The sequence below is a fragment of the Peromyscus eremicus genome, chromosome 5 (assembly GCF_949786415.1).
Source record: "Peromyscus eremicus chromosome 5, PerEre_H2_v1, whole genome shotgun sequence".
In the NCBI taxonomy this organism is placed as follows: Eukaryota; Metazoa; Chordata; class Mammalia; order Rodentia; family Cricetidae; genus Peromyscus; species Peromyscus eremicus.
Genome location: NC_081420.1, coordinates 85,851,699 through 85,874,088, shown reverse-complemented (window position 1 = coordinate 85,874,088; position 22,390 = coordinate 85,851,699). Strand labels below are relative to the sequence as shown.

At 52.7% G+C, this 22,390-nt stretch overlaps 1 long non-coding RNA gene across 1 annotated transcript; it reads right to left on the bottom strand.

The window, feature by feature from the left end:
* Positions 1-20,787: 20,787 nt before the first annotated feature.
* Positions 20,788-22,151, bottom strand: LOC131910623 (uncharacterized). Its single transcript, XR_009379178.1, has 3 exons — positions 21,771-22,151; positions 21,195-21,241; positions 20,788-20,902 (listed from the first exon to the last, which is right to left on the bottom strand). It is a non-coding gene; the product is annotated as an uncharacterized LOC131910623 (long non-coding RNA).
* Between the last annotated feature and the right edge of the window lie 239 nt (positions 22,152-22,390).

Here is a 22,390-nt window from a genome sequence, read left to right as displayed (position 1 = left end):
TGCATTTGAGAAAGAGGGCTGACGGGAAGGGGAAAACCTTCAGTCTAAAGATGCTCACAGCAGCAGTATTTACAACAGGAAGTGAAACCACCTGAGTGCACACTCGCTGGGGAATTGGAAAATCTCAAGGACTGAGTGGCCCGCAGCCTTTGTGGTAGCAGGAAAGGGTTGAAAACAGGGTAGTGTGTCCCGGGACAAAGCCGGGGGAGGTGGCTGTCCTGAATGTGGAGGAAGCATTCGTGAGCATTTGTTGAGTGAGTAAACGACCGTTATCCAAGGAGAGACAAGAAGAAAGTGTGTGTCCTGAAGGAGCCCCGCCCCAGCTCCTCTTCCTGCCTTGTTCCATCCCATCACAGGATTTCTCGTCTGCCCTGGTGTGGTTTTCTTCCTGGTCCTTATGTCCGTCCTTTACTGAGTATGACTTGAATGCTGGGCACTTGTACCATGTTATTGTACCGCAACCAGGAGCTTGGCACAGTCCCCCTCCCTAAGCAGCTGTGAATGAATGAATGAGTGAATGAATGATGCTCCCAATACTTTCATTCTTTTCCCTAGCTGCCCAGCTATCTGTAATGAGGACCATTTCCTATCCATGAAAACTGAAATTTACATTTCTATGTTGGAAGCAACATCAAACAAAAGACATGTGTCCTTCTCTGTGCAGGTGTCTGATGGTAACTTTGCACTTCCTGGGGACAGATGCAAGGAGGAGGCTAGAGGGAACAGGAGAGTTCACTCACCAGACTGCATGACAACACAGTGACCCCAGGTCGTCACCCTGCACATCAAGGCCAGGGTCGTCCACAGTAAGGAGGCATGGTAACACACAGCGGGACAGATCTTGGCAAGATACAGGCACCCGGGGGCTCCCCGTGAGTGGTGAGTTTTCCTTTTCTGGTTCTCAGTGTCACTAGTGGGTAGATGTCAGGTGAACTGGGGTCTTGTTTATACCCCCTGCACTGGAGGAAGGTGCAGTAAGAGTGGAACAGTATGCTCTGCCAGGTGCCAGACTCAATGCCAGGAGTGAATGGGACTGCTGCTTTCAATGATTCTGAAGCTCCAGGAGCCTGTGAGGCTGGACGAGGTTACACAGCAAGAAGGTGGCCCAGCTGGGGCCTGAAAACAGGACTCCAGGCCACCTGCCACCTGTGGCTCTCCAAACAGTCACCCTTCCAGCCCAGTGTGTGTGCCCCTTCAAGGACTTCCCTCCAGTGAAGGGACCTGGGGTTTTCAGCTGAGCCTGGGCTGAATCACAGTAGAAGTGAGTCATCTGGCATCTCTGCATCTCCGGCTCTCATGGCTGGAGAGCAGGCGTCATCCCCACCCATCCACCGTTCTGGGGGAACACACAGCATGCCCTGCAGCCTTTGCTTCCTTTGTTCACATCTTTACTCACACAGTGACAAGTGAGTTCTGACCTGAGCACCTGGGCCAGGCTGGGTGCTGAGTGCCAGGTGCCGGGTGACACAGTGGCTTCGTAGCTGTGAGGCCTTGTGAGTGGTTGGTGCAGAAATGAAAACTCACACGCAGCAGCTCCGGGTGGAGAGCAGTGACTATGTGTATGCATATCTCTGAGCGTGAGTGTGCACTTGCATGCTGGGTTCATGTGTGTGAGCACCGTGGGCTGCATGTCTGCACATCCCACTTCTATGAACCCCTAAAGGCCACCTTATAGGTCTGTATGTGGAGCAGGCCAGTGTTTATGCACTCAGGAGCAGTGTTTTCTTGCCCTTCCCTACAGTGTCCACGTGTTTGCAGGATCCCACAGACCACTCAGTTCTCTCCACCCCCCACAGTCAGGACAGAAGGCTAGCCCTTTCTTACTCCATTGCTTCAGTTGCAGGGACACTGATATAGGAGTCACAGACTGACCACTGCTCAGCCCCACACCCTCTCATCCCTGGTCCCCGTCCTTAACTGCTACTCTTCTCTCCTCCTAGCTTCCTTAGGCCACCTGCCTATGGCCAGGTGAACAAAGAACCCTCTTAAATAGTTTAGAAGTCATTTTGGTTCCCCCAGAGCTCCGTCCTGCTTGCCTGACCCCTCTGTCTTCTGGCTGGACATCCGCTTTCACTCAGTTCAGATTCCCTGGGGTTAAACACTTCACATCTTATCCTCAAATCCTGTAGTGTGAGGCATTCAGAGGGGCTTGACAAAGCCCCACATTCTGATGGGATGAGCCAGGATCCAGGCCTGGCGTGAGTCACTGATCCCTGTGGGGAGAAAGAAACAGTTGCTCCAGGTGGGGGAGGGGATTCACTTTTAGGGGAGAAGGGTGTTGTGAAGGGGCGAAGAAGGATCCAGTCTGAGCCGTTTACTAGGAGCTGCTTGTATCCCTAAAGTCTCATCCAAGCTGAAACTCTCACTGCCTGCCCCCTCCCCCAAGGAATGGGGCTGGGGTAGGGGTCTCTGGGAGGTGATGAAGTCACAGTACAGAGTCCTCAGAATGGGATAGGTGCCCTAATTGGAGGAAGACCCCGAGAAAGGCCCGCCCTTCCTCCACATGAGGATATAGTAAGAAAGCCCCATCTATGAACCAAGAAGTGGGACGGGAACCTGCCAACATCTAAGAACTTGGACTTAGGAGAAGTATTTCTGTGATTAACAAGCCACCCAGCCTGTTGGTGCCTGCGTGGTCCAGGACGGTCTCCTCGAGTCACTTTGCCATCTCTGGCAGCCAGGCTTGCCTGGCTCCTCAAGAAACCCTTGCTCCCTGCATGGTAGCACCATGCCCTGCGGGTTAGGGGCACTGGGGTATTAGGGTCCCTGGGGCTACAGTGTGCCTGTCAGTGGGCTTCTCTGGTGTTTGACAGTACCTGCCTTTGCCATGTTTCTCGGGGGTTGGGAGCACACATCCCCTTCTTATTAAAGTCCTGACGTTATAGAGACAGTGAGTGGTCTGGAGTTGAGATGTGCTCCTTCCCAAGCCATGTCCCAAGTGCTGCCTTTGAGTAGCCGAGTCCACGTTCTTTCCCTTCACATGATGATCTCTAGTTGCATCTGTTTCTGCAAATGATGCACTTCCATCCTTTATGCCTGACTCAAACTCCACAGTGCACCTATATCACCCCCTCAGTTGATGGGCACCCACCCTGGCCCCACAGCTTGGCCCCTGTGAACAATACAGCAGTAAACCAGGATGAGCAGGTGTCTCTGCCATAGGCTTAGAGTCCTTGGGGGTGACTCCCAGGAGTGTAGTCCTCTCTTCAGCCCTTACATTTACCTGGTGACATCTGCTGCCCCATATTCAAACAGTGCTCTGTTCCCAGCCTGCTGTGCAAATGGCTTCTACCTGACAGCTCTCTTACCCCTGAGTCTCCACAGTCCCAGTTCCCATTCCCTCTTCTTCCCTTTACTGTGGGTCTCACAGTCTCAGGGCCGCAGGAAGAAATTCCAGTCCTCCAGTTCAGCTTGGAGAGAATTCTGTCGGGGGCATAGAACTCTCCCACGGGCCCTGTAGCTCAGACATTCACGGTGGGGGGATTGTGTCTCTTAAAAACACTTGTCCACCATGTGTGTCTAGGCAGGCAGGCCCCAGGCTTGCCTTGCTCCAGGCTGCACCCCCTTCTAGGGCCAGGGACAACGCTGGACACACATCAGGAATCACATACAGAGAGGCAGGATGGGGTAGGAGGGAGACCTTGGGGTCCTGGCTGTGCCTGGCCCCAGCCTTCATGGCCTTCTTTCTGCAGTATCTGTGCACCAGCCTCTGCCACCCACATGGGCCTCTAGGGTTGCCCTCTGTTGCTGCCCAGCCTTGGGCATCAGGATTTCGTGGCAAATGCAGGGGCTGGAGTCATACAGTTTTCAGGCTCTACATCCAGTCATAGGCTGGACCGCTTCCTGCCAGGGTCCTGAGGGAGACATTCAGGTATCATGAAGCTTCTAATATCCCTGCAGTCTCCAGCTGGTGGGTCTGTCACCCCAGTCTCCACCTCCTTCCTTCTGCCTTCACCGCTCTTTATTCTATTCTATGGGGACCATGGTCACTGGATGAAGGGCCCCTACCCCAGGATAAGCTCATCTAAACTAACAGCAAAGCTCTGGCTTCTAAATGAAGGCCGTTCTCAGAGGTCCCAGGTAAAGAGTTTTTGGAGGCACATGCTGTGCACCTTACCACGTTAGTGTGGGCTGTGGGACAGATGGACACACATTGTCCCTTGGTGACCAATTCAACCCTCAGTGAATTGGGAAAGCTCCTGCCTCACAGGTGGGGGATAGGCAGATCTATGCGTACACAGCCCCATGTGTAGCTTATTGGAGAGCCTCCCACTGAGCTTTCTAAAAATGGCAGTGTCTGGGTTTTGGTTTTGCCTTTTGTTTTGGAACCATGTTCTCGTTATGAAAATTTGGGAGACACTTAAAAGCAGATAAAAGAACAAAAAGACACCCAAAGACAGCTGTAACTCATATCTCGATGTGTTTGCTTTGGACCCTTTCTAAATTCTTGGGAATTGTCTCAATAGTTGAGATTGTCCCAGAAAATAATTTTATACAGTGCTTGGGCATCTCAACAGAGTCAAATGTCATCATGGATTTTATTTTTAGTGTGAGATGCAGAGGTCTAGCCTGGGGTCAGAATGTTCTGGAGTGCCTAGTGTTGGGCCATGTAAGGCATGCCCACAGGGCCAGTTAGTAGTATGCGCCAGGGGGAACCAGTGGGGCGGCAGCCACTGTTTTTGTCCGCCATCCAGATAAGACGGTAACTGCCCAAGGCCAGCCCAGGAGACACTGGTAGCCGTCAACTCTCTTGGAATTCTGGTCCTTGGAACTTCAAACACAAGTAAGCTTATTTTGACTCTCAAATAAACCAAACCAGCCAAAAGGAAATAAAAATGTGGCGCCAGGGAAAAGAGATAAAGGTGATGTTAATATTTTCACCTGTTGGCAGGCTCTCTTGCCAGTCAGATAAATGCTGTGTGGAGAACACCCTCATCCTGCCCTGGCATCTCTGAGAGCCTCCTCCTGCACAAAATGGGAACAAACCTTCCTGACATTGGGGGACACTGATAGATCTCTGGCTCCCACTCAGGCCTAGAGATGGGCAGAGTTTGTGTACCTTGCAGGCATGAGACACCCGTTGGAGGCAGCTTGTTTTCCATCCCTGTCACCATTCCCAAGTCTGAGGACAAGGGCGACAAGCTGCCGAGTCCAAAGGCTGAACTGGGGTGCTCATTACTGAACCGAGGTGCTCATGGTTAGGCTTTCTGTCGACCTCAGGAACTCCCCTTGGCAGCCAGGCAGATATTTGGCAAACATACCCAGATTTGAGCTCATGTGTCCTTGAACAAGGTCAATGAGCGTTTCCGCACTAGAGCCCTTCTCCGGGCAGCCTCAGCCAGGAGTGGAGAGACGGCTCCGGCACCTGCTCTGGTGACCAAGTGGGCCTGGGTTACCGCCTCCTGCCAAGTGCTACAGTCTAGACCTTGACCTTGCTCCTCTGCCTGAGCTACAGAGTTCCCGAGAGCCTGTCAAGGGCAAGGCTTCCGAAAACTCAGCATCCTCCCTTGGGAGCTGAGAATGCACAGCCTGGGAAGCTGGACCACATGGCCAGCTGTCCACGACAGGACTGGGTACCAGGTGGCGGTGGGCAGGCATCCTGCTGCCCAAGGGGTAACTCCAGGGAGTTACTTCCTACTCTCACTTCTGTTTGTGCTGTGTGGCTGGCACAAGGCACCCCCGGCCAGAGGCTTGTTCATTTCCTTTTCCCTGCCTTCACCCAGACATTCAAGACTGAATGGATACAATGTTCAAGTTTCAGAGTCTCCTAGATACAATGTTCAAGTTTCAGAGTCTCCTAGATACAATGTTCAAGTTTCAGAGCCTCCTGGATACAATGTTCAAGTTTCAGAGCCTCCTGAAAATCTATGTATAGTGCCACCATGGAAAGCCAGGCATAGCTCGTGAAGGCAACAATGCCTTGTTCTAGAGGTTTCTGTGGGAAAGAAGGGCCATGCTCACAGATGTCCAGACACAACAGTTGGATTTGGAAGTGTTTGGTTTTGACAAGTCTGCTTAAGCCCCTGAGCCTGCTGGTTACAAAGCAGGGCCATCAGCCTCAGCCTCTTCTCATCAAGGAGGGAACAGATGTTTTGGGGTCCCCGTGCACTGACTGGGATGAGCCAGAGGGGGCATTCAGGAGGCAGCAGGGACACTGTGTGGTGGGGGTGGGGGTGGGATGTGTAGAAACAAGCAGTGTGCACGTGCTTAGTGAGCAGCATATGACTTCCTGCCTCACTGTTGATGAGCTTGAAATCCTGTTGTCCTCACCCTGCAGCCATCTAGAACGTCTGCACATTTGAGCCTGGGTTTGGTCTGATTGACAGTGACTTTTGTGGTTTTCACCGTCAGAGTTTTGCTGCTTAAGTATTTTTCAAAAGCATGACTTGTTTTTCTTTGTTGTTTTTTGTTGTTGTTGTTTTGTTTTTGTTTTTGTTTTTGTCCTATTTGAATGAGTTCACTGGCTTTTGTTTGTTTGTTTTGTTTCGTTTTTTCAAAACAGAGTTTTTCTGTGTAGCTTTGGTGCCTGTCCTAGAACTCGCTCTGTAGACCAGGCTGGCCTCAAACTCACAGAGAGATCCGCCTGGCTCTGCCTCCCGAGTGCTGGGATTAAAGGCGTGCGCCACCACCGCCTGGCATGAGTTCACTGGCTTTTATCAGGTCTGTGGACACTGGTCAATCTGGTTTGAGGAACCCCAAAGGAGCAGCAGCTCCAAGGATAGGTTGGGAATCACACTCCTGACAGCCATGGCAATCAATGTGAACTCTGACCCTTGAGATGGCTGCAGTTTCTAGTGCACAGACTGCAGAGCCTCTGCCTCCCTCCCAAGAGCTCTGTGAGCTTCCTGTGGATCCATGGGACCACACTTTCCACCCTCAGCAGAAGCAGTCTTCCCAAGGGTCAGGGAGGAGGCTTCTGCTCAGAGCAAAGAGTGGCGCTGGGGGCAAGGTGGAGAGGACCCTGGGTCACAGCTGGCCGCCTGTCTAGTCTTTCTCATTCTACAGAATGGGCCAGGGGAGGTCAGAGCAGAGCCTCCAGGGAGCTGGACACTGCAGTTTTATGGCCTCAGGAGCACCTGAGGGTCTGTAAAAGGGGGTACAGGTGCTTGCAGATGGTGGCAGCTTCTTGTCAAAGAGTCGTAGTCAGCAGCCACCCTCCAGCCATGAGCCCCAGCAGTCAGCCTTGCTCCACTTAGGTGCCAGCCAGATGGTCAGGACAGAGGCCACACACTTGCTTGGCTAAGAGGAATGTGATGAGAACTTGCCAGTGTCTCCTTGGAACTTCCTGGGCTCTGGGTGGTTGTGCCGTGTCTTGAGGTGCTACAGGGGCCGGCTCAGTGGGTCCTAAGGGAGCCAGAAGGCTCCTCCAGCCCTCCCTTCCTCTCTCCAGGCATTCAAGTGTCCATTTTTAAGAAAATGCCCCATGACCTGAGAGATGATTGGCTGAGCTCTTGAGTCCTACAGGGCTGGAAACTCTGACCAGGGTTCTTCGCACACATCTAGGGAAGCAAAGTACCATACAGGAACCCAGCCAGCAGGCCTTGCACAGGGCTTGACACTGAGACTACTGTCTGGAAGTGTGTGGAGGGGTGTGTGTGTGTGTGTGTGTGTGTGTGTGTGTGTGTGTGTGTGTAGGTGTGTGTGTGTGTATGTGTACATGCATGCATGTGTTATGCAAGTGGGTGTGATATGTGTGAACGTGTGTGTGGAGGCCATAGGGTGACAATCATACTCCCTTTATTTTCTGAGGCAGGGTCGCTCACTAAACATGGAACTCAGAATTTGTTCAGATTGGATGGTCAACAAATTCCAGGGTTCCTCCCGTCTCCACCTCCTCAGTGCTAGGATTACAGGCATGTGCCGCTGCACCCAGTGTGTTATGTGGATTCTAGGGATCTAGCTCAGGTCTTTAAATACACTTTAGTGTCACCTTAGTTTGTTTCCTGATGCTGTGATAAAACAGTGGCTGAAAGCAACTTTGAGGAATGGAAGGGTTTATTTGGTTACAGGTCACTGTCCATCATCAGGGTAAGCCAGAGCAGGAGCTTGAGGCAGGAACCTAGAGGCAGGCACTGAGGCAGAGTATATGGAGGAATGCAACTAACTGGCTTGCTCCCTCTGGCTTGCTCAGCTACTTTTCTTATATAGCCCTGGCCTAACAGCCTAGGGCTTACAATACCCACAGTGGCCTGAGACCCCTTCCACATCAATTAGCAATCAAGAAAGTGCGCCACAAACATGCCCACAGGCCAATCTGATGGAGACTGTTCCTCAACTGAGGTGCCCCCTTCCAGTTGTGTCTAGGTTTGTGCCATCTTCCTGAGCCATCTTTCCAGTCCTGTCTGAAAGTTCTTAACGTCTGCACAGACCCTGGTTTTCTGTACAGAGCTCCTCAGCAAAGGAGTGACCCATCTGGTCATGCCCTTGCCCCTGGGGGACGCTCCAGCTGCCTGTTCTCTCTGTGTGTGTCTGCCCCATGTGGAATCTACACATTTCTGTTTCTCTTTCTCCTTTTCAACAGCTTGATCCTTTGCATCTGTCATGGGTCAAGGTTGGTGTGTTTGTTACTTTTACAAGACTGTGATCAGATAGATACAACCAGGGAAGGCATGGCAGAGCAGCTCGGATCACGGATCACGTTGGGGGAATGTGTGTTGAGGCTGTTCACACCACAGAGGACCAGAGAATGAGGCCTGAACTAGAGGCTAGCAGCAACCCTAGTGACCCACCTCCTCCATCTACGCCTCACCCGAGGTTCCTAACATGGTGCCACCCGGTGTAAAGCAGATGTCGAAACATGAGCCTGTGGGGGCCTGCAGATTCAAACCGTAACAGGTGGCTTCAGAGTGGACCTGGTACCCCCAGTTCCCTCCTTCTCTTTGAATTCTCTGCACCCTACCTCTAACCCAACACACACTGAAGCCCAGGACGTGGGTACCAATAGACACAGGCTCCATTGGCGTGTACCCCCAGCCTTGGGCCAGGGTCCCTGAGCCTCCCAGTTTTCCCAACAATAAAATCCACCAGCAGCCAATTGATAAGCAGGGTTTGAAGCCCACACGGCAGACTCCAGCAGTGTTTCCCATTGGCCACATCAGAGTGTTCCAGGGTGACCTCAAAGGTTCTGTCCAGCTTCATTTCTTTCCTTTTCTCTTTCTCTTTCTTTCTTTCTTTCTTGCTTGCTTGCTTGCTTTTTCTTTTTCTTTTTTCTTCCATCCTTTCTTTTCTTTTCTTTTTTGTTTGTTTCTTTTGGTTTTTTGAGACAGGGTTTCTCTGGGTAGCCCTGGCTGTCCTAGAACTCGCTCTGTAGACCAGGCTGGCCTTGAACTCACAGAACTCTGCCTGCCTCTGCCTCCCGAGTGCTGGGATTAGAGATATGCTCCACCACTGTCTGGCCCCAGCTTCTTTTCTAACACCAAGTCCACATCCTCAAGGTAGGCCCTTTGGGAGAGAGAAACTGCTTTTCTGACTAACAGCTGTTTTGACACAGTGACAAGAAAATCTAAGTAAAACAGTGATTACTGCCTCCTTTCAGCTCCCATCGTGGCTTCTCTGTGACCCTCCCCAGACTGAGGGTCTGTCCCGCCCACATGCCAAGGGGCTCCCACTCAATAGGGGAGACATGGCAGGTGCCTCAACTGTGTTTATTGGGTGGGGTGGTGAAAGAGAAGGAGAAAGGAGCCATCCTCTCAGAGCTGGTGGGCACCACAGGACAGACTACAGAGAGAGAAGCTACAGGTCTGGGGGCTGGATGAGGGGACCATCCTGAAGTCAGAGTTGAGCCCTAACTAGATACCCTGTTTGCATAGCATCTCCTGAAGAAACTGATGGCCTCCTTTGCCTTCGTGTCTCTGTTCGAACGACTTAATTTAGACTTTAAAATGTATGTATCTGCAGCTGGAGAGATGGCTCAGCAGTTAAGAATGGCTCTTGCAGAGGACCTGAATTCAGTTCCTAGTGCCCACACCAGGCAGCTCCTCACTGCCTGTAATTTCAGATCCAGGGATCTGATGCTCTCTTCTTGCCTCTACAGGCACCTGCACTTACACACACACACACACACACACACACACACACACACACACACACACACACACACACCACAATTAAAAATAAGGAGACTCTGGACCAGAACACAGTGAGATGATTGGCATTCCACTCTCCACCCACTACAAGCCTCTTAATGGAACAAAGCGGGAATCTGGGCCCTACCCATGGCTCAGAATCAACCAGATCTGTTAGTGTCACTGCCTCTCAGCCAAAGGGGTAATCATTCTGCTTCCTAGTGGAATGACTGACTGCCTGAAGAACCAGCACTTAGGAGTCCCTGTCCCTGTCCTGACACAGAACCCAGTGCACACCCTCTGTGGCCCCCTGCTGGACAGCAGAAGCATGGCCCAGCCTCGCTTAGTGGCCTATGAATCACTCTTATGTCTGACCTAAGCTGCTGAGGTCAAGTGAGGGAAGGATAACTCGTCTGGTCTTGCGAGCTGTCTGGGGAGAGTTGGTAACACCCCCTGGAATACTGGGTCTAGAGGACCTGTCTTAGGGTCTGGACAGATCGGGCACGAGTGACATGCGTAAGGACCTGTGTCCATGTTCTGGACAGACTGGACATATCTGCTATGATATGGGCCAGGAGCCAAGGCCACCCTCTGCCCTGGGCTCTGCCATCTGTCCTGTGCTCCCTGGGCTTCTCTGTAGGCCATGCTGATTCCATAACCCAGAACTACGGGATAGTACACATAATCTTAGACTAAAGTGAACAGTCAAGTTGTTTTAATTGTCCCCTTACATGCCTAAAATACGTGACTAGTTTTTACATTCTTGACACAGACCAGAAAGTCACTTATGTGCAAGGTGTTGGGACCACTGGACTGCCACCCATGGCTTTGCTTTAGACAAATCTCCCATGTCCCCAGCATCCTGACCTGAATGTGGATTTTCCCATGGTCTCTGTGGTGGTGACCATGGCTGCTGGTAGGCTCTGCCAGCTCTTATCTTCACAGCAGTTCCTACAGCTACTTCTGGGCCAGAACGATCTCATGACCTGACGGTGTAGACAGGGGGCCGCTGGGACATGCCCAGACCCCCTGGGTGCCACAGGAGTCAGAGTCCTCTGCCCCATGTCCCTGCACTGTCCTCCCCTATACAGAGAAGAGTCGAAGCCTGTGCCTCGCTGGCTGCTGACCCTGACAGGTGATCCTGGCTCACAGAGCAGACACTGGTTTCAATGCCTGCTCTGCCCCCGCCCATCCCACAGAGTGCTGCAACCTGTTTCTCATCATCAGAAATGACCCACTTGAGGAGCATGAGGACAGATCCAAGTCAGTTCTGTAATAATTGTGTAATGAGGACAGAGAGGGAGGGAGGGAGAGAGAGACAGGGAAAGTGCAGGGGAGAGGCCACTGCCCTGGCTGGAGCGGAGGCTTTTCTAAGCCGTGGCTTTTCTAAGCCGTATGGAAGTCAGCCATTGTGTGCAGGTGATCCATCCAGTACCCGCCATGTCCGAGGACCAAGTAGGATATGTGAATGACTGTACAAAGATGTACACAGGTGTGCCTTGGCCAAAGAGCTCAGGGGACAGCAGGTCAACAGACACGGGGCAGGAGGGGCTCTGGAGCCTTTCAAGAAGAGGAGCCAGAAGCTTCCGGGACAGTGAAATCAACTACCACCACTATAGCTGGCCTTCTTAGGTGGCCCAAGAGTGCTAGAGAAAAAGATGCTCATGATGTGAAAATGCCTGGTCCCTCTGTCCTTTCCCAGCATATACCAGTGACCTCAATACATGTCAGGCAGTACTGTGGACCCTCTTAGTGGGAGCAAGATACCCAAGAAACCTGCAGACCCACCCCAAGACACTCGGTCTTCCTGCTGCCCTGCCTACCTGGTTCTCACAGCCTGGAGTGTTTGTTTCTGCTCATGCTCACCACTGCCTGGTGGGGCTGCACCTCCTCATACTTGTAGATCCATCCACAGAGCAGTAATGAAGGCTAAAGTGAGGCTCTTGTTACCTGAAGTGCTCCTTGACTTGGGGCCTGGGAGCCTCAAGAGAGCAAGCCAGGCTTGGCTTGGCTGAGGCTGCAGTTGTTAATTCCACCTGAACCCAAATGACATCAGGGCCCAGGTCACAGCCCAGGACCTGACACTGAGCACAGCATTCTGAAACTTGGCATGCTGGACATGGTGGCTGATGTCTTCTGCTTGAGCACGGGACAGATTGAGGGTCACAGCAGGCATCTGCCAAGCATGGCATGGTGGTCCTGTCAGTGTCTCCAATATGTGTCTAATGTCACTACCGTATCCTCTTAAGTGCTCATGGCCTCTCCATAGGACCACAGGGGTTTGGGATCAGAGCTACCACTTCTGAGATGAAAATGAGAACACAGGAGAAAATGGGGCTGGCTGAGCCAGATGCCACAGGATGAGGGACCAAAGTCCTGAAAGCAGAGGTCCAGAAATGGTGAGCCAGAGGGGTGCCCTAGCTACACTGCACTGGGGGGATGCAGGGGCGGGCCTCTGCCACTGTTGACAGGCAGGAGGAGGGAGCCTGTGACATACCCAGGCAGCTGGGCCCATGTCAAGTCCCATGCCTTTGATGGGAAGCCGTCAGCCTGGCTGGGCAAGGCTGGACCTGACGAGCCAAGCATATCTGGGAAATAACAGCCCCAGATGCACAGGCAAGGGCCACCCTCCACCAGCTTTAGCAAGTTGTCTCAGGAAAGGCCACTGCTCACTGGCCTTCGGCAGCAGGTTCTGCATAGCCAAAGGGACTGGGCAGCCTGCGCTTTCTTCTCTGAATAGAAGAGATTCAGCCGGAGGCCCTTGAGGACATTCCATAAATACCCCAGCAACTCCTGCAACCCAAGAGGAATAAATCTGAGCTTTCGCAGCCCCCAGATAAGAGCAGAGACCTGGGTGGCACCTCCAGCACCCCGCTTTGATTCTGCTGTCATCGGATACATTCTTATTGCTGCTGTCACACGAGGGGGGGACTAGAGCCTGGGGCCTTCCCTGACGGTCACACTCCAGTGCCCACCCAGGCTGAGGGCAGCTCTGGAGCCCCTTAGCTTTCCTCTGCCCAGGCCCTTTCTTGGCACTTAGTACACTTTCTGTACTAAGAACGGGCCATCTGCTCCCAAATGACTGTGTGGGTGCCAACAGGAAGATGTTTCCAAAGACACCCGGGAGCTTTGAAGTTGGCTGGTTCAGACACCAGACTGAGACGAGACACCTTTACCCCCTTCCTCCTGAAGTCCTTGGCTCCTGAGAGCCCAGGAGGATGTGCTGGTTAGGACAGTGAGTCCTTTCATGCAGCACCTTGTTCGGGAAAGGGGTTCTGAACAGCACAGGATGCCACGTCCAACTCCTGACACCCGAATCAGCCCCTCTGTGGCTGAGGCCATGAAGCCCCTCCAGCGTAGGGTAGGGCTCTGTCATGGCAGCTGGAAAGACCATGATGGGCGCAGACCCTGGGAGAACAAAGCTCAGCCCATTGGGTAAAGTCTTCTTTCATTTTAAAAGATCTTTTGAGAAGTCCCATCTCTCACTAACCAGACAACTCACCCTGTCTGCTGGAATGACCATTTTCGATCCTAAGAACCTGCCCCATTTTGATTGAATGGGGCTAGCCTGCAGGCCACATGCACACACCCAGCCCTGGGCTATGTGGTCTGGTCTTGCTCTCCATTCACAAACCTTTCCTCCCTAGACCCCAAGTTCCTTTGGGACTCAACCCTTAGCTGAGTCAAGGTGCTCTGCAGGCAAGTTTGTAGGCCACTCACAAATCAGGGTGACTTCTGAGCCCCCATATGACACTCCAAAGATAGATCTAGGAAGTTGCCCAAGAATTCTCTTCTGCCTGAAGCAACCCATCAGTACTCACATAGTACCTAACAGTACCCACCAGAGGCCATCAGTATGCACCAGGGACACTAGTACCCGGCTTCTGTGACCCTGTTCATCCATGTGCACCCTAATCTGCTTAGTGTCCTGTGTGCAAAAGGCTTCTCTCTGGCTTTGAATGGTTTGTAAGATGTCCATAACCTTTTCTGGAACTTTCCTTAGATCCTTCAGGCAGAATGGTAGGGGGATAGCTGTGTTCACACGAGCACTTATCCCCTGCTCTGCAGTCACCTGGTATGGACTGCCCCTAAGCCTGCATTTCTCTAGGCCAGTGGCCCATCTCAGTGGGCTTTGTTCCCAGGCAAGCAGGGAACAGAGCACCTCATTCAGGCCTAGTGCAGGTACGGGGAATGGGCACATACTATGTGTTCTTTGGAAAGATATGGTAGATGGGTGGTGGATGGATGGATGGTTCCCTGGCTGGCTAGTTGGATTAAATGGTGGAATGAGTAGGTTAATGGTGAGTAGGTAGATAGATGGGTAGGTATAATGATGGATGGTGGATAGATGGAGGATGGTGGATGGGTGGACAGACGGATGGGTGGAAATAAAGCAGTCACCTACCTGTAATAGCTGAAGTGTCCTGTGTGCCCAGTAGTGTGCCTCAGAAAGGCCATGATCTAGGAGAACAAGAAAATTAGTAGTCATCAGGATGCTGGAATCTTACTTTCAATGGCAAGGAAATGACTACTCCAGGCAAGACTGGGCACTGGACTTTCCAGAAAACTCAGCTTGCCCTTCAGCCCCAGCACTGCTGAGCTACAGGATCCCAGCAGGGGGACAGAGGCCAAGTCTGGTGATACAATGGCTTTCTGGGTGGTTCAGGCTGTGCAAGGGGGTGTTCTGGGAGACCATGCTTCTGATAAACCACCTCCCCCGTAGGTGCCTAGGGCAAGCTCGTGTAACATGTAGAACCGAAGGCAGGCAGCTGTGAGAACTTTGGGTCATTGAGGATGTCTTAGCAGCAGGGAGAATCCTGACTCAGTCTGCTGCCTGGGTAGCGGGACTGTTTCTCATGCCTGCTTCTTGTTGGAGTCTGACTCAAAAACAGTGGATGAGAGCATGCGTCAGCTCCCAGTTTTGCCTTCCTGGACTGTGTCCTCCCACGGCCCCTGTAAGGTCATACTGTCATCTCCCTCAGGAGTCCTGGAGACAAGTCTGAGGCAGAGAGGTCAGCTGCATGGGAACAACCAAAGGCTGACCTCTGTTTTCCCAGATGAGTCACCATGTGATGGTCACCTTCCTCATCCTCCACCAATAAGTCACCCTGAGGAGGGGAATTCTTGTCCCCAGGCACCATTTTCCTTGTTGCCTGCAGAGCTCATGAGTCACGCCTCACTGCCTATTTTTAGGTCATTCCCCTTCAAAGCCTCTCTGGGAACTTGCCTCCCACACTCTGCTCCCAAAGAGGGCCGAGCTTCTCGACACCAAGTGTGACTGCGTGTGGCCTGATGTCCACTGCAGTGTGACTAGACCGCAGGGACAGAGGCTGCTGCATGGCCCCAGGGAGTCTCCCAGCTCAGCTTAGCAGCCATGATGGTCTCCTTGCCTCATTCAGCTACAGCAGGTCCGGCGTGTCTGAGCAGGCACCAAGCAAAGGTTCCTGGGGTCAGAAGGGTCAGTCAGTGCCCAGAGAGTCTACACCCTGCAGCTATCAGCTCTGGTGCCAGGCTCCATTTCTCCTTTACTTCCCTCAATGTACAGAGCAATCCCAGGGTGGACACAGCTCTACCCATTTTCCACCACCCTAGGAAGGGCTGAGTAAGACCAGCCGCTCACCCGTTCACCTATTTGCTATGTACCTGCTGTGGAATTGACCCTGGGAGAGCAGATAAGGAAAGAGATACTGAGAATCGCAGGGACTGGTGGAAAAGAACCACTGAGTCAAGGAAGGTTCCCCAGAGGAGGGGAGTATGGAAGGGCCAGAAGTGTCACTCCAACAGGGAAGGATTCAGGTTTCCTAGCACAGTGTTCTCACAGTTGAGACCTCACCAGGATCTACAGAGAGCTGACCACACAGCACCAACCACCTACCAGGGTTGCTGATTAGGTTGAGAAGACCCCGAAGAATTACTTTTCTAATGTCTCTAGTCATAATGAGCTCCCCCATATCACGAGTGCACATGCGCATGTATCAAGATGCCCCATGCTGTCTAGCCCCTGTCACTGACAGAGCAGCTGACAAGATCGATTTGCAAGAGAAAAGTTCTGTTTGGCTCCCTGTCTCAGAAGGGTCCTGGTCCCTCTGTCCGCCTTGTCACTTTGGGTCTGAAATGAGGCAGAGTGTCATGGCAGAAGCTCATGGTAGAGAGGAAGCCTGCTAGCTCATAGTTGCTGGGAAACAGAGAGGCAGGAAAGGTGTGGGGGTCCAACCATCCCCGATGACCTAATTTTCTGTCCACCAAGCCCCATTCCCTAAAGGTTTCATCACTGCCAACAGCACCTCCCAGGGGTCTAACCACTCAACACAGGCTTGAGAGAGGCCTTTAGGGGATATTCTGGGTACAAGACACAGCAAGCTCGGCCCTCCCCAGTGGAAGGGGACATCGGCCAGAACAAGTTCAGTGCAAAAGGAGCCTGACTTTATTCAAGATTCTGGGCTTACAATGTGGGGCCATTGTATCAGGGGCGGACTTGCTTGTGAGTGGGTCCAGTTTAAGGGTACTAAGGATCATAGCATTTAGTTTGAACTCGCTGTCACTCTTAGAAACTTGGTAGAAAGTGACAGCCAAAGAAGAAACAGAGGCACAAGGCTACAAGTGGAGAAAGTGGCCACGCCCCAAGGAGCTGTGGTAGTGGCAGAGGAGGTACGTTCCTCCACAGTGCTTCTCCCAGTGACCGGACCTGGACTCGGAGATGTCCACAACCTGCCCCATGGTCACAGCAGGTAAACGTGGCACCTGGCTATAGCCTGCCTGCCCAGGACACAACTGAGCATTCCAGAGAGCATGCCACCCGTCTTGTCTCTTGAAAGAGACTCTCCCAAGGGAGAACCAACCTTGGGCTCAGAGCACAGGAAAGGCAAGGCTTCACTCATGTTCCGACTCCTAGAATGTCTGCATGCTGACAGCGGACATCTCTCCTCAGACCATGGAGGCCTGTGCACCCCAGAAGCTGCAAGGGTATCCTGAGGAAGTCAGGCTTCAAGAGAAGATGCCCCAGCTCCTCCCCTGAGTGACTCCTTGCCCCACCCAGCCCCTTCCTCACAGGAAGCCAGCTCAGGGCAGAGAAAACAGCCAGATCCTTGGAGGAGGCTATAAGACAAAACCACCATTGTCCACTCAAGCCTGCAGGAAAAACAACAGGTTTTTCCACTTTGGAGTTTTTCTAGACTGAGATATTTCTGCATGCTTTCTCCACTCTAGAGAGTGCTAGCCCTGCTCATGGTGTGAAGAAATATTCCAAACCTCCAAGACCAAGGCAGCTGGACTTTCCTGCCTCCAAGAGGCCGACTGCTCTGACCCTCAGAATCTGCCTGACTGCTGAAGTCCCTCAGTGTCTGGGATACTCAGAACCCCATGGCTCTCAGAGTCCCCTACTCCAGGGTCCTCCTGACCTCTGATTGATCTCGTCATCTTGTTTGAATGAGAAGCACCTAGGTTAGAAGGCTGGGTGTGTCTGAGGGAGCCATCCCATAGGCAGCTGGATGGAATACAAGGAGAACACTCATTAATTAGAGCAGGTGGAACCCCCTGTAACAGCGAGGCTCACCATGTGAACTAAAAACTCTGAAACCATGATCCAAAGTATTTTATTCATCTCAAGTTATCTTTCCTAGGTGTTTGGTCTCGGTGCCAGGAAAGCAGGCTACCAGAACTGCCCCCCATGCCCCACCCCCAACTCCCCCAACCCAGTACTCTTGCCCTGAGGTGTCTGTCTGTAGTAGTTTGAATGTAATTGGCCCCCATAATCTCACAGGGAGTGGCACTCTTAGGTGTGGTCTTGTTGGAGGAGCTGTGTCACTCTGGAGGTGGGCTTTGAGGTCTCATATATGCTCAAGATACACCACCTAGTGTCACTCTCCAACACCATGTCTGCCTGGCATCCCACCATGTCCCACCATGATGATAATGGACTAAACCTCTGAAACTGTAAGTCACCCCAATTAAGTGTTTTCTTTATAAGAGTTGCTGTGGTCATGGTGTCTCTTCATAGCAACAGAAACCCTAACTAAGACACTGTTGCCTCCCAAGCATTGTACTTCCGCCCATCCCAGGCTTCCCACTCCAGGCTCCTGTGCTTCCTTCCATCATGGCTCCACCTCTACCCCCAGGTCCTCCTCTCACACACACTTTCCCAAGGTTCCCAGAAAGGAAAGGAGGGTTGTTCCCACAACCTAAGGTCACAGTTGGTTTAAGACAATGGCTGGAAACCTTTAGGCGCCTTTTCTGGGTGTAAGACAGGACCCTAAAAGTCAGACTGTACGATGCCATAGTTGCTCTTTGTATCTTTGGCTTTTGAGGGGTGGGGTTGACAGGCCCTTGAGGGATCACTGACCTGTGCATAGCATTAGCCAGTGACCTTCAGTAAACAAGGCAGGGGAAGGCAAAGGCAGAGGCACTGGGTTTTCCCATGTCACGTTAGCTGTTCAACATCTGTCATACCAGGGCAATGCTGGGAGGGGGTGCTGGGCTGGAGGGCTCGGGGCAGTGCCCTCTCTCCTGGGGCCTGTCTGAACCTCACCTCGTACTAGGGACTCTCTGAGAGAGTCACAAGGCCAAGTGTATATACCTGCTCCACCCGCTTGGCTGACGGTGTCTCTCACAAGTCAGGTTCCAAGGAAGAGAGAGGGAACCATAGGCCTTTGCAGCTTCGCTGGGACCTCAGAACTGATCCCTAAGTATTAATTAGGACATGCTCGTGGAAAGTCTTCCCTAGGGTGCCTGGGGCCTTCTCCCCATCCCTCTTTACCTTCTGGGAAACCTTTGGAATGACCTGACCTATGGGGACATTTGTGGGTTGGGATGGGTCAGGAGCTCTGCAGTTGACTTCGTCTAGAACCTGGTGGTCCCCGACTTCGCTCCACAAAGCTAGATGCCATCACATCTCCCTCCAGTAGCAAACCCCAGCCCCCCAGCCCCCAGCCTATGGCCGTCAGTGTTCCCATAAGATTTGCAACTGGATTAGTACTCCTTTGATGGATGGGTGGCTCTGAATCTGAAAGGGGTGGGAACCAGTCTCATCAAAGAGAAGCAGAGAGAACTAAGAGGCCTGGAAGAAAAGGAAGGCTGAGGCCTTGTCCAGCAGAGGAGTACCTGCCACCGAGGAGCTGGACAGAGAGGGAGAGTTAGGCTAAGGACCTAAGGATCTGCTCAACAGGAACGTTCTGGTTCTGTCAGCTGGAGATACTTTCTGGTGCTCTGGCCATGGGGACACTGGGCATTCTCAGCTAGGGCACAGGGGCATACAAAGGCAGGTGAGGGACTGGAGGGACCCCATGTTCCAGGGAGGGTCCCAGACAGAAGGGTCTCACAGGCTCCTTCCCTGTGAGAAAAGGGCTGTTACCACCCTGTGTCCTCATCACTCACCATCCCCAGCAGCCTTTGCCCCATCCATTCTGGCTGCCTCCATTCCATTTGGCACTGGGGACCCTCTCAGGATGGGGTAGGGAATAGTAACTCCCATCCTAGCTGCACCTCTAGCTGCGTAAGGAACTGACTTGATGAGATTGGAATCCAGAGGGACTAAATTAATGAACTGAAGGTGATCTTTGCCTGTGATGTGGCCAGATCTTCTCAGCCTGCCTCCATCTGCTTTGAGGCTAGGAAGCTGAGTAGGTAGTCTTGGCTGCCACGAGTCTGTCCAAGGCAGCTGCTGCCCTGGGGCTACCTGCCATTCTGGCTGAGGACAGGCTGGGAGCAACCACAGAGACCCAGATTTCTTGGGGTTCCCTGATAACTGCTTCCCAGGCAGGATTCCTGGGCAGCTCTCCAGCCGCCCGAAAGCTTTACACCCCTAGCAGACCACAAAGCAGCAGCCAAGGCCTTGGTGCTGGCCTCAGCTCCTGTTGCTTCTGCATACCCCTGCAGTGAGTGAGTGAGCTCGAGGACACCCAGTCCTCTCAACCAGCCACTTTCCGGAGTGTGCTGCCCCTGGTGAATGTGGCCTACACACGTCTTACCGCCATGGGTGGGTGGGCTTGTGCTGTGCTAGTGTTTCCAACCACATAAGGACACCACTGCATTCTTTGGGATCCTGGAGGCTATTTCTGCCCAAAACTGCACCCGGCTTTGCTTAAGGAGTCCGCGTTGAGCTTGCTGGAGTCGCAGAAAACGCCCTTTCCATCCTGTGGCCCTAGCAATGGAAATCTGCTGGAAATAAAACCTGAAATAACAAAAGGACTGGGCCCGCTCCAAAGGGCTTTGGAGAGAACATCAGTCCAGTGAGTGGGGGCTGGTGCTCAGGAACCAGTCCTTAGCTTTGGGTCGGTGGGGGTTTTGTAGCAGTTTCCTCAAGACCCAGTGGCTGAGGAATGACATGGAGGACCAGCCCCGTGTGACATGCCTTCGGTGATACAGAGGAAAAGAGCCTCCCCCTTTGTCCCATCCCTATGGTGGCTCACAGACCCCTTTCCTGTGAGAAAGGGCCTCATTTCTACCCTCTCTTTTCATTCAGACTCTCACCGTCCCCAGCAGCCTTTGCTCCATCCATTCTGGCTGCCCACCCTCACTCCATTTTGGCATGGGGGACCCTCTCAGGATTGGTTAAGGGGATAGTAGCTTCCACCTCAGATACACCTTCAGCTGCATAATGAAGTGACTTGGTGAGATTGGACCAGCCCCACTTTGGAAAGAAAGCTGTTGCGTTTGGTGAGAAGCCAAACCCCCTCTCCCACCTGGGCAAGAAGGAGCATTTTTCTCTGGGCCCTAGGAACCAGACAGGCCTCCCTGGATTTGGTTGCTGTGGAATTTCTGAGGTGCACTGGGCAGGGACTGGATGCTCTGATGACCTTTAAACATCCTTCGGGGTCAACGTGGCTCGTAACGTAGGCTTGAAGCTGCCAGAAGCAGAACCATATGTCAGGAATCTGCAAAGCACAGTAAGATGTAAGCTTGCTGGATGAAGGCTTGTCAGGCAGCCAGTGACGGTGACTTATGTGGCTGGTTCTATTCCCATGTTTGGACAATCACCATGGCTGGTGACATGTTGCCAAGGGGGACAGTGGACCTTACTGTTTGAGATGGTGCACATGTGACATCATCATCAGCATGGGACAATTAGGACCAAACCTGTCAGACAGTAGTGTCGTGAAAGGATTTGTGTCAAGGTGCCCCGGGTGAGAAACTCACTGGCAGGCTTTGTCAACTGTGCTCCTCCAGAGCATCCACAAAGTGTTCTATGGACCAGAAAACTAAAGAGATCATCATAGACATAGTCTACAGTCATATCCAAATATCCCTGTCAAGCTACCCAAATGACACGAACCCTCTGCAGAACTGAGGGTACCCGTGGGAGGCATTCATCCCTACCAAGACTGCCCCACACTGGTCTCACTATGTGAGAGTTCACTGAGCAGAGACACCTGTGGCTCATGCGACTCATGGAGGACCCCACAGAAGCAGAGGCGGGATTGGCAGAGAGCCCTGTGGGTGGGTAGGAGCTGGGCCCTGTGTGATGGGTGGACGGAGGGGATGGACTATCCTGGGAACTTGGACTTGAATCTGTTGCCAGTAGCTGTGAGGGGTTCCAGAACCCAGGCAGCAGACAGCTAACACAGCCCTCCCAAGAGCAGGTCTGGGATCTGTCTGATGATCTGGAAATCTTCCAGCTGGCCCAGCTGGCCACACCCATCCCAAAGCTGCAAGGAAGAAAAGGAAGTGCCCTTTCCTTGGCTAGGTCACCGTGCCCCTTCCCCACCTACTAACCTGGACATGGAATGTGGCCATGAGTCCTGGATGAGGACACTGACCAGCAGTCTGCCAGGAAGCCCTGGAGACTCAACGGCTTTAAAATCTACCACAGGTGTTACTCTGTTTCCTAGGGAGAACACTCCAGGCCTTTCTCCACCTATGAGCAGCACGTGAGCCATGGAATGTGGTCCTTGCAAACAGACTGAAGGTCCTTTGGAAGAAGATAGTGCTGGCCCCAGGCTTGGGCAGGGCCTGCCACCCAGTTTTAGGGAGCAGGCAGGAGGCCAGGCTACCCCATCTCCTCAGCTCTCTGGGAGGCCCTGGTCAGTGTTCACAGAGCTTGGACCTTTACCATGAATTTAACAGGCTGGGGCCCCTCCTAGCCATGGGCAGGCTAGTTTGGATGTCTCTGTGCATTCAGTGGATAGCACTGCCCCACAGGTCACACTGTCCTGGAAGGTCACACTGCCCTGAGAAGGTCACTCTGCTCTGAGAAGGTCACACTGCCCTGAGAAGTCACTCTACTCTGAGAAGGTCACACTGCCCTGAGAAGGTCACTCTGTTATGAGAAGGTCACACTGTCCTAAGAAGGTCACTCTGCTCTGAGGTCACGCTGCCCCAGGGGCTTCAGGCCC